The following is an 11766-nucleotide window of genomic DNA, read 5'->3' on the forward strand; positions in this document are numbered from 1 at the left end:
TTAGCTGACCAAAATCAGTGCCTCTATTACAGTTATGGACCGTGGATGTGGTATGGGTCAATAGTCCATTGTGGCAACATCGTGGATCGGATCAGCATAGTTGTGACCACTTCTAGTCGAGTTCTCACGCCCTCCGCTGGATCAACGTTCAGACAGATTGCCTCTTGTGACAGATCTGTTGTAAACGTAATGTACTCAATCGGAAACTCATCCTCGGCTACAAGATTAAATGTCCGTGATCGCCTTTCTCGTTCAGACAATTGCAGGCAACACAGAGGTTATCACAAATGTAAACGCTCGGGTAATTCGGGAGATTCTCGTTATTGGAGTCTCGTGGTCCGTAAGTGAAAACACGGAGAAATCAACAAGTCAGGCTGAATGAGTGAAGGAATGCGAGGGCTTAGGCTGTACATCAGTGCGTTAAGAATGTCATCTGGTTAGTGCCTAGCTGCGTGAATCTTTCCAAGGCTGGGAGGTTAACTGATTATAAAAGTCCAGTTTCCACACCTTCCGAACCAGGCCATCTTCCTGAGGCAAGTGAGTTAACTGACTATAAAAGTCCAGTTTCCACCCTTGCCGAACTAGGCTGGTATTATGGAGTTACATTTTGGCTGGACTAACGAGTCTATGCATAGTCCAATCAAAATCGCGCACCGAAATCGAAATCCGGTTCGTAAAGTGTCATGCAGATTTCGGTCGACTGCAGGATTTGTAAAGCATGTGCACCCCTAACTCGTTGTCAACAGATATTTTCTAAATCTTTTCATGCTTTTAATCAAGGTGCTCACGTGATTTGATGCAGTTCGCGATGTAAGACTCGTTTTATCACTATATATCGTCTTGACTGGGCGCCACCGTTTTGTTTGAAGAAAATGCAAGTGATACGAGAGGTTGAATCTGATTGGTCAATATGAGAAGCATAGAAAGGACATAACTCGTAATAGCCAGTGGTGGCACTACGATCGAGCCTAGTAATTCCAGCCTAGTTCGGCAAGGGTGGAAACTGGACTTTAAAAGTCAGTTAACTCTCTTGCCTCGGGAAGATGAACCAGGCTGGAGTTCCGGAGTTAGATTTTAGCTGGACAAACGCTGGAAAATCGCTTAAATAACCAGCCATCCTTTGCATAAACAACATGGATTTCAACGTGTGGATTTAAGTCGACAATACAGATCTTGATTATCGATCAGATCGTCTTGACTGGGCGCCGCCATTTTGTTTGAAGCAAATGCAAGTGATATGAGCGATGGAATCTGCTTGGTCAAATGGAGGGACATAGAAGGGACATAACTCGTAATAGCCACTGGTGGCGCTACGATCGAGTCTGGACATTCCAGCCTAGTTCGGTAGGGTTGGAAACTGGACTTTTCTAGTCAGTTAACGTCCTTGCCTCGGGAAGATGAGCTGCGCGGTTTAAGCGTTCGCACATGATGCTCAAGATTTGGTTTGATTTCCGACATTTCGCGCAGCTTGTGATGGCCACAGTGAGTGTGCTCCGCCGTGATATTGATAAAATAATGCTAACTGCTATTTGAGATTTCAGCTACTCACCCACATGGGAGAACGTCAACCTCTGTGGTCGACTCTGATGCACACAAACTATTAGTTTTGCAATTTGAGCTGTCCACTGAGTGAATGTAGACTGGCTAGCATTTAGAGGAGGGCCTTCCCCTCGTACCCTTTGCTGAAGACACCAAGGGACGTTTTCCCTCTACGTCCATAAAACTGTCATGGCAACCTTTTTGCAACCATGCCATTCATGTTACCTCCATACGGTCAGGCAACTCTCGTTTTAACCCCATTCAGTCTCGCCGCGGTAGTGTTAATCCCTATGGTAAATCTAAGGCCTCATTTGCCAATATCGTTCAGACCACTGCCATGTTAATCCATTAAGTCTGCGACCATGTTAACTCCCGAAGTGAAGTCCATCTTTGCGGCCATGTGTCACGAACACGTGTAACTTCTGGAGGTAGGTCATGGCTACTATATCCCTCTACAGCCAGTGCATGGCTACTATATCCCTCTACGGCCATGTCGTGGCTACTAAATCCCTCTACAGCCAGGTGATGGCTACTATATCCCTCTACAGCCAGGTCATGGCTACTATATCCCTCTACAGCCAGGTCATGGCTACTATATCCCCCTACAGCCAGTTCATGGCTACTATATCCCTCTACAGCCAGGTCATGGCTACTATATCCCTCTACAGCCAGGTCATGGCTACTATATCCCTCTACAGCCAGGTTATGGCTACTATATCACTCTACGGCCAGGTCATGGCTACTATATCCCCCTACAGCCAGGTTATGGCTACTATATCTCTCTACGGCCAGGTCGTGGCTACTATATCCCCCTACAGCCAGTTCATGGCTACTATATCCCTCTACAGCCAGGTCATGGCTACTATATCCCTCTACAGCCAGGTTATGGCTACTATATCACTCTACGGCCAGGTCATGGCTACTATATCCCTCTACAGCCAGGTTATGGCTACTATATCTCTCTACGGCCAGGTCGTGGCTGCTTTGTATCTCTACGGCCAGACAATGGCCGTGTTAACCCTCTACGATCAGACAATGGCCATGTTAATCCTAAACAAGCACACACACAAGCCATGCTGACATTATCTGTGACTGAAGCGAAGTGTACAGGCAGTTTGCAGTTGTCTGTCTTTCACTCTTCGACTATAGAAAACCTTCACCTAAAGATACTGAATGATTCTCGTTGCTATGGAAGAAATGCATTTTTCGATATGACCATTTCCCAACAACAGTAGTCAGTGCCATGAAATTTTATACCAGAATATATCTATTGACCTAAACAGGCACCGTTCCAAGTGAAATCGACGCTTTTATCGAACTATCTGCGGCAGTATACTATTTTCTGTAGCCATTTTGGTGCTCAAACCTAGCCCACAATTCTTCATATTGAAAGAACTTTCATGAATCCATAATTCCTCATACCCTCTGGAGCTTTCTCTGTTAAGTGACATTGCCTTTCATTGACGAAGCTTGTATACGTGGGCTACACTGCCCACTCTCCTCAAACTTATGGTTTTATTGATGTGAGAGATACATACGAAGATTTATCGCCCCCTCTCAACCCAAGGAACCCCCTCCCTTAAGGAAATGCAACATGTATTGAGCGGTGGAGACGTTTCAAGAAGCCCGTATTTACAATCCGTGTTCCCCACTCCTAAACTCTTAGAATAGCATCCAGTCAGTACTTCTTGATCCCTTTAATGAGATGCCAAATAATTCCTATCCTCATCCACAGCCCGGAGACTGCTTCCGTGAGTTGCATATGGTAGAGTAGAGTGAGCCAGAAATATAACATACGTTTCCAATCAGTTGTTTATCGAGTGAGATCACGACACACCTTGATGGCATGACCAAGTGTATGCAGGGTACATATTTCAGTTGAGCCTTCAGTTCCGCGGCTAAAAAAGTAAAATTCTGCGTTCAAATTCTGTACATTCTCAACCAAATTTTTAAAATTCTGCAACAAGTCTGCAAACTTTTAAGCTTAATTTTCGTTAATTTGGGAGTTTGTTTGACTTGTGGCAAGCGTTTTAGTGATAAACGTATCCACGGCTAGAAGACCTTATTGAAATGAATGCAGTGTAAACATACAGACATGCACTTTCAGTAAACAATAATACAAAAGTTAACATCACTTCAAGATGGCAGATGACTGCAAAATTTCGCACGAGATCTGCACAATATGTCATTTCTGAAATACATGTACATTACTGCACCGACTAGTCCGATGTGCTACATCCCGCACGGGTTCTGCACTGAATGTGATTTTCTGCAAGGTATATTTCAGCACCGAGAGGACATTTCTGCGGGGAGCAGTTTACTACATGTTACGTTGGGGCAGTATAAAGGGAAATGTGGACTGTTTTCACGGTAAGGTTAAAGTGGGACAGTATACAGGTTAATAAGGAGTTGATACAAGGTAAGTTGGTAAGGTAAGGCTGTATATGTGGGGTTGTACACAAGGGAAGGTAGGGTTGTATGCAGGGAAGGTGAGGCAGTCTACAGGTAAGATAAGGAAAGGTGGAGCTTTATACAAGGAAAGGTGAGGCAGTCTACAGGTAAGATAAGGTAAGGTGGGGCTGTATACAAGGAAAGGTGAGGCAGCCTACAGGTAAGATAAGGAAAGGTGGGGCTGTATACAAGGGAAGATGAGGCAGTCTACAGGTAAGATAAGGAAAGATGGGGCTGTATACAAGGAAAGGTGAGGCAGTCTACAGGTAAGATAAGGTAAGGTGGGGCTGTATACAAGGGAAGGTGAGGCTGTCTACAGGTAAGATAAGGTAAGGTGGGGCTGTATACAAGGGAAGATGAGGCAGTCTACAGGTAAGATAAGGAAAGATGGGGCTGTATACAAGGGAAGATGAGGCTGTCTACAGGTAAGATAAGGAAAGGTGGGGCTGTATACAAGGGAAGGCGAGGCAGTCTACAGGTAAGGTCAGGAAAGGTGGAGCTGTATACATAGAGGTTATCACGCGAGTGTGTTTGGGGATGGTAAATATCCTGCATTGAGAATAAACATTGTATTTAACAAGCCTTGGCGAGCTAAATACATAGTGTTTATTCCTAATACAGGATATTTACCATCACTAAACACACAAGCGTGATAACCTCTTTATCATATCATGTCATTCCTCAATTCTGTGCTTGAAAATCGCTTCCCCTCTCTCACAAACATTACCTAAACATTGCGAGTTTTCCTGGAATGCGCGCATTAATATTTATTACGTCACAGGGTAAGTGATGTGTCAGTCGGACAGTGACAGTAGCCAAAATAGTTCCAACTGAAATCTGTTTCTTATACAGTGGCGAAATAACATATACGCAAACCAACAATTGTTTGTACTTGTCTTTCGCGGCAATCCATCGGTCTGTCCGCTAAAGTAGCTGCCCTTTGTCAAAGGGAAGCTACAAAGGGGCTGTATACAAGGGAAGGTGGGGCAATCTACAGGTAAGGTAAGGAAAGGTGGGGCTGTATACAAGGGAAGGTGAGGCAGTCTACAGGTAAAATAAGGAAAGGTGGGGCTGTATACAAGGGAAGGTGAGGCAGTCTACAGGTAAGGTAAGGAAAGGTGGGGCTGTATACAAGGGAAGGTGAGGCAGTCTACAGGTAAGATAAGGAAAGGTGGGGCTGTATACAAGGGAAGGCGAGGCAGTCTACAGGTAAGGTAAGGAAAGGTGAAGCTGTATGCAAGGTAAGGTGAGGCAATCTACAGGTAAGGTAAGGAAAGGTGAAGCTGTATACAAGGGCAGGCGAGGCAGTCTACAGGTAAGATAAGGAAAGGTGGAGCTGTATAAAAGGGAAGGTGAGGCAGTCTACAGGTAAGGTAAGGAAAGGTGAAGCTGTGTGCAAGGGAAGGTGAGGCAGTCTACAGGTAAGGTAAGGAATGGTGGAGCTGTATACAAGGGAAGGTGAGGCAGTCTACAGGTAAGGTAAGGAAAGGTGGGGCTGTATACAAGGGAAGGTGAGGCAGTCTACAGGTAAGATAAGGGAAGGTGGAGCTGTATACAAGGGAAGGTGAGGCAGTCTACAGGTAAGGTAAGGAAAGGTGGGGCTGTATACAAGGGAAGGTGAGGCAGTCTACAGGTAAGATAAGGGAAGGTGGAGCTGTATACAAGGGAAGGTGAGGCAGTCTACAAGTAAGGTAAGGAAAGGTGAAGCTGTATGCAAGGGAAGGTGAGGCAGTCTACAGGTAAGGTAAGGAATGGTGGAGCTGTATTCAAGGGAAGGTGGGGCAATCTACAGGTAAGGTAAGGAAAGGTGGAGCTGTATACAAGGGAAGGTGAGGCAGTCTACAAGTAAGGTGAGGAAAGGTGGAGCTTTATACAAGGGAAGGTGAGGCAGTCTACAGGTAAGGTAAGGAATGGTGGAGCTTTATACAAGGGAAGGTGAGGCAGTCTACAGGTAAGGTAAGGAATGGTGGAGCTGTATACAAGGGAAGGTGAGGCAGTCTACAAGTAAGGTAAGGAAAGGTGAAGCTGTATGCAAGGGAAGGTGAGGCAGTCTACAGGTAAGGTAAGGAATGGTGGTGCTGTATACAAGGGAAGGTGAGGCAGTCTACAGGTAAGATAAGGAATGGTGGTGCTGTATACAAGGGAAGGTGAGGCAGTCTACAGGTAAGGTAAGGAAAGGTGGAGCTTTATACAAGGGAAGGTGAGGCAGTCTACAAGTAAGGTAAGGAAAGATTGAGCTGTATACAGGGAAGGTGGGTCTGTATACAGGTTAGGTAAGGAAGGGTGGAGCTGTATACAGGGAAGGTGTAGCTGTATGGGGTAGTTTAAGGGTACAGTAAATTATATTTTCCCTCTCAGCCCCGCCACCTTCAGCACAAATGCTATTGTATTCTCTTTTGCTTTGTCCTTAGTTCTTGCATGTAAGCTTCAACTTCCCACAGTCAATCCTCTCACCAGGGCCTGATAATGTTACTGATGAAAACAGTTATCTAACGCAAACGCATCCTTCCCCTTTTCCTTTCCACCATCCCCCTCCGTCCCCTCCCCCTTTCCCTATCTCCCTCTCTACCCCTTCCTTGTCCTCCTCTAACCCAGAATTGAGCGTTAGATGATGTAGGAGTGTGCCGATCGAGAATCGATGCGCGTCCATTCCGTATCAAGACAGGGTATACTTACACTGTCATCAACACATTTGGTTTGAGCATCAAGGCTTCAACGCACGCAACGGCAATGTGGGTTGGAAGCGGAGGGTCAGAGAACGCTAACACGCCACAGAGCGGAAGGAACGCCAAGAGGATAGATCTCGACCAGAAATAACCCAGTAGAATAAATTACATCTGGCTTTTGGAGAAATAGGTTACATCGATTCTTATGTCAGAGTCACAGGGTAATTAATTTACTTTGATGTGTGTTTGTATAAGTAGTGATAACTGTATAGAACAGGGTCGAAGATTGAAGGCGGAAAGTTATCCGGCATATTGACAGGTTTTTAATCTCACTATAACCTAATAGAATGAAACTGTCAAATGGATCTATGAAAGAGTAATTCTTAAACCTATTCACAGAACCGCAGTTGCGCTTTATCTAGCACTTATTTGGGGATGATCTTGTTTTATAATGTACCTGTTGTCAGTCTTGTCAATACAAGTATTTGTGTCTGTTCAAGCAAATATTAGTTCGCGAATCTTTGTGATCTTTCCTCTAGTGGGAATTCCGGATGAGAATAAGCCCCAACTTCCAATGCTTATACGAGATGACTGATGAGGGTACACACATTGTGCGTCATCGTGCTCATGCTATCCACCACTGGTTTGTCAAGCCCAGGCTTCATTATCTATAGACAGGCATGGTATAAGTGGACTCAACCTTAGAGGGGCGTAAAATACATTTCGACCACGGAATCGACGTGAGTAAGGCGTCGGTAATACTGTGAGAAGTCAGTTGATATCCGTTACAGTGTGCCATCATACCCCAAGGGTAGTTCAAAGCTCATGCTGTCATCCACCTGTTTGCCTGCTTCTTACCCCAGGACACTTTCTGCACATATAGAACATGGTGTACGCCCATATAAATTGTGTTAATGTTGTTGAGAAGAAAACTATTTAAAATAGAATTCACCAAGACTACAAACAACGGCGAAATGAAATCAAGGATGAAATGGCTGGTTGAACATTGAATCTCAGAGTGTCCTCCCATCAGTCAGACAGCTTACAACAACAAACTTAATTGGTGATTGCATGGATAATCCCCTAAGTGTTGTTATTATTAAAATGTCTCCGTAACGATCCGAGATAGAATAGGTCTTCAGCAACCCATGCTTGTTGTAAAATGCGACTGTGCTTGTTGAGAGGCGACTAACGGGATTGGGTGGTCAGACTCGAAGACTTGGTTGATGCGTGTCATCGTATCCCAATTGCGTAGATCGTTCTCATGATATCAATCACTCGATAATCTCGTCAAGGCTCGATTATTTACAGACCACCGTCATATAGCTGGAATATTGCTGAGTGCGGTGTTAAACAGCAAACAAAATTAGTTTGGTCGAACAGTTGGTGGATGATAAAGAGAAAGAGCATAAATTCCTTCATATTTTATCCATATTCTATAATGTGATCTGGCACATTTAATATCATAGATATTTAAAAAATGCGCATATATGTCTGATACATTACAGAAAATGTACATATAATGTGTCATTAATACTCTAAGCCAAATGTACATATGGAATCCTGAAAGGGACATTATCGTGATGTCGCATTGACGCGCTTTGAATAATCTTTTATATTTTACCAAAAGGCAATGAGATAACGCAACAAAGTCCTTTCTAGGATTCCATAGTTATACCTACATTTAAGAAAAGGTACATCTCATAGGTCATTTTTTTAAGTTTCTTAACCCTACTTGTTCTACATTGTGATTTCTGGCCTCCTTGCTTGTAGTTGGGTATTCCCAATTTCCTAGTACACCCACATAATGGAGTAGAGAGATTGAATCCCAAGCTGTAAAATATATCCACTAATCCAGTACGGGATTGTCCTATTTAGATATGGGTATTGACCTTATTAATACTTGCTCCATTGTCGGATTGGTGGAACATCTGACTAATGGGAGTAAACTCATCCCCAATATGCATCTACATTATCCAATATCAATAAAGATAAATATGTTCTTGGAACAAAACTACGATAGCAAACAAGGATCAGTTTTGAAAATAAAAATAATAATTAAGAACAAGTCAAAATCAAAGAATTTATCACCAGCTCAGACGGATGACGTTTCTCACACCGTCTGAAAAACTAATTGGAATAACTTTTTACAAGGTACGTTCCAAATTTCTCCTATCATTGATTTACAAGGAATGTGTAGCAGATATAATGCAGTACAGGGTGTTTCCTGTGTGCTACAATCATCAGTGTGTCCTAGGTTGTGCAAACTGTTCGTCTCAGGTAATACAACTATAGTAAACTACATTTATAACGAACACGCTTATAACGAACCGACGGATGTAACGAACTTGTTTTATTCACGGCCATTTGCTGTATATATGCTGTACAAATGCTTATAACGAACTACGGTTACAACGAACTAATATAAGTGGTCCCTTTGAGTTCGTTATAACTGTTTGTCCCGTGCAATACAACAAGTGTGACCTGAGTGAGTGAGTGTGTGAGTTTGGTTTTACGTCACTTTTGGCAATATTCCAGCAATATCAGGATGGGGAACACCAGTAATACAACTAGTCTTCTTCGCGCTACTACTATCGTAACTCAAATACTTTAACATTGACTTACGATCGCTCAGTGAAACGGACAGGGTTGGCCCAGTCGTCTGAGGAGCCGCAAAATCTCTGGTCAAAGTTCCGTCCTTTGGGCACGCAAGAAACCTATGTTCGTGGGATCGAAATCTCGGTTCGCTCCGATTATGTTTCAAAGTTTACCAGCACCATACCCGTGCTTGTGGGTTTCACCAAAGTGGTTAACGTCGTATACCTGGTGGCCTGGGTAGTTTGTTCCAAATTGTAGCCAAAGTGTATACCTTGAAATAAAGTATCCTGGGTAGTTTGCTTAATGATTCCTGATCACGTCAACACTGAAGAACAGCCAGTGCATCAAGGGAATTACAACCGTTATAGTCAGTGCATAACGGGTAGTGCAACAAGCGCATCACGGGTAGTAGTACAACCAGCACATCATGGGCAGTGCAGCCAGCACATCATGGGTAGTGCAGCCAGCGCATTACGGGTAGTAGAACCAGTGCATCACAGGTTGAGGAACCAGCGCATCACGGGTTGTACAACCAGCGCATCACGGGTAGTGCAGCAAGCGCATTACCGGTAGTAGAACCAGTGCGTCACGGGTAGAGAAACCAGCGCATCACGGGTAATACAACTAGCGCATTTCGGGCAGTACAACCAGCCCATCACGGGTAGTGCAGCCAGCGCAGTACCGGTAGTAGAACCAGCGCATCACGGGTTGTACAACCAGCGCATCACGGGTAGTGCAACAAGCGCATCACGGGTAGTAGAACCAGCGCATCACGGGTAGTAGTACAATCAGCACATCATGGGTAGTGCAGCCAGCGCATTACGGGTAGTGGAACCAGTGCATCACGGGTAGTACAACCAGCGCATCACGGGTAGTGCAGCAAGCGCATTACAGGTAGTAGAACCAGTGCATCACGGATGGTAGAACCAGCGCATCACGGGTACTACAACTAGCGCATTTCGGGCAGTACAACCAGCGCATCACGGGAAGTGCAGCCGGCGCATTACCGGTAGTAGAACCAGCGCATCATGGGTAGTGCAGCAAGCGCATTACAGGTAGTAGAACCAGTGCATCACGGATGGTAGAACCAGCGCATCACGGGTACTACAACTAGCGCATTTCGGGCAGTACAACCAGCGCATCACGGGAAGTGCAGCCGGCGCATTACCGGTAGTAGAACCAGCGCATCACGAGTTGTACACCCTTTGTTGTGTATCCAGTACATCCGTGTTGTATAACCGTTGAACCGCGGGTACCACAGCCACTATCCGTGCTGTACAATCCCGGGTAGTACGACCAGTGTGTCCCGACTGCACCTATAGTGCCTCTTGTCTTTCTGCATACACCTGCACACCTGGCCTTAGTCCAATGTCGTTGCTTCTCGACTGGTGATTTAGCCCGTGCATGTCTGTAATTATTTCCCCCGAACAATCAGCACACCAGGCTATTAAGTACAGAATGTATTACCGCTCTACAGAATGATAAATAGCAGTGTGACCGCAATTCTCCCAGCTCGATAATCACATTACGTAACAGTTCTATTTCTGATGTCGAGCAGATAAACAACATACAGTGATTCCGACAGGCAGTAATCCATGGCGGCACAGGTTCAGTTTATTTAAAAAAACAGATTCTAAGAAAACGTTGCAACGTTTTACACGAGTTGGTCTTAAATGATGTCATGACATGCTCGCCGTCAGCGCCAAGTTATATAAATGCACTAAAGATAAGGTTAGGATGCACTGGAACAATCCAGGAATTCACAGACCATTAGTCTAATCGGCTGGGTTGGGGTATGTTAGTTTTCAGTGTAAATGCTCGTATTTTCTCTGATAGTGACTCACGGTGTAATTCTGGGAAGAGTAAGCTGGATCCCATCTACATCGACACCAGAATAGCAGGGTCTTCTAATGCATTGGAAACTGGCTGAGAGGGTAGCCATGTACATGGTGTGTTGTAACGTGGTACATTTTGTATAAATGGAAGTTTTACCGATTTTCGGCTCTTTCGTGCGAGTGTGTTTAATGCTGTTTGACCGCCTCCGTGGTCTAGTGGTAGAGCGTCCGCCTATAAACCGGAAGGTCCGGGGTTCCATCCCAGGCCGCGTCATACAAAAAGACGTTACTTTAAAGATTTTACTTGTTTGTAACCCTGTCTGACGCTCGGCATTAAGAGACTAAAAGAAGGACTGGTCGGTTCGGAGTCAGTATACTGTGTCTGAGTGGGGTCGTCAAGATTGTTAAACTGCGACACGGCATCTCAGTGAGCTAGCACTATAAATCGGCATCAGTCCGGACTAGTACAAGCAGCCACACAAACACACACACATGCATGCACATTGCTTTGTAAGTGCAATGATCTTGGACGCGACGTTAAACCCCCATTTCACCTCACTTTTATAGAGCCAGCCTTGTGAGTTACCATGCCGCAGTTTAACAGGAATATCCAACTCAGTATACTGACTCCGAGTCGACCAGTCTTTGTATCTCTTACTACAAAGCGCCAAGGATGG

Source organism: Haliotis cracherodii, unplaced genomic scaffold (assembly GCF_022045235.1).
Source record: "Haliotis cracherodii isolate W230 unplaced genomic scaffold, xgHalCrac1.p SCAF_15, whole genome shotgun sequence".
Taxonomy (NCBI): Eukaryota; Metazoa; Mollusca; class Gastropoda; order Lepetellida; family Haliotidae; genus Haliotis; species Haliotis cracherodii.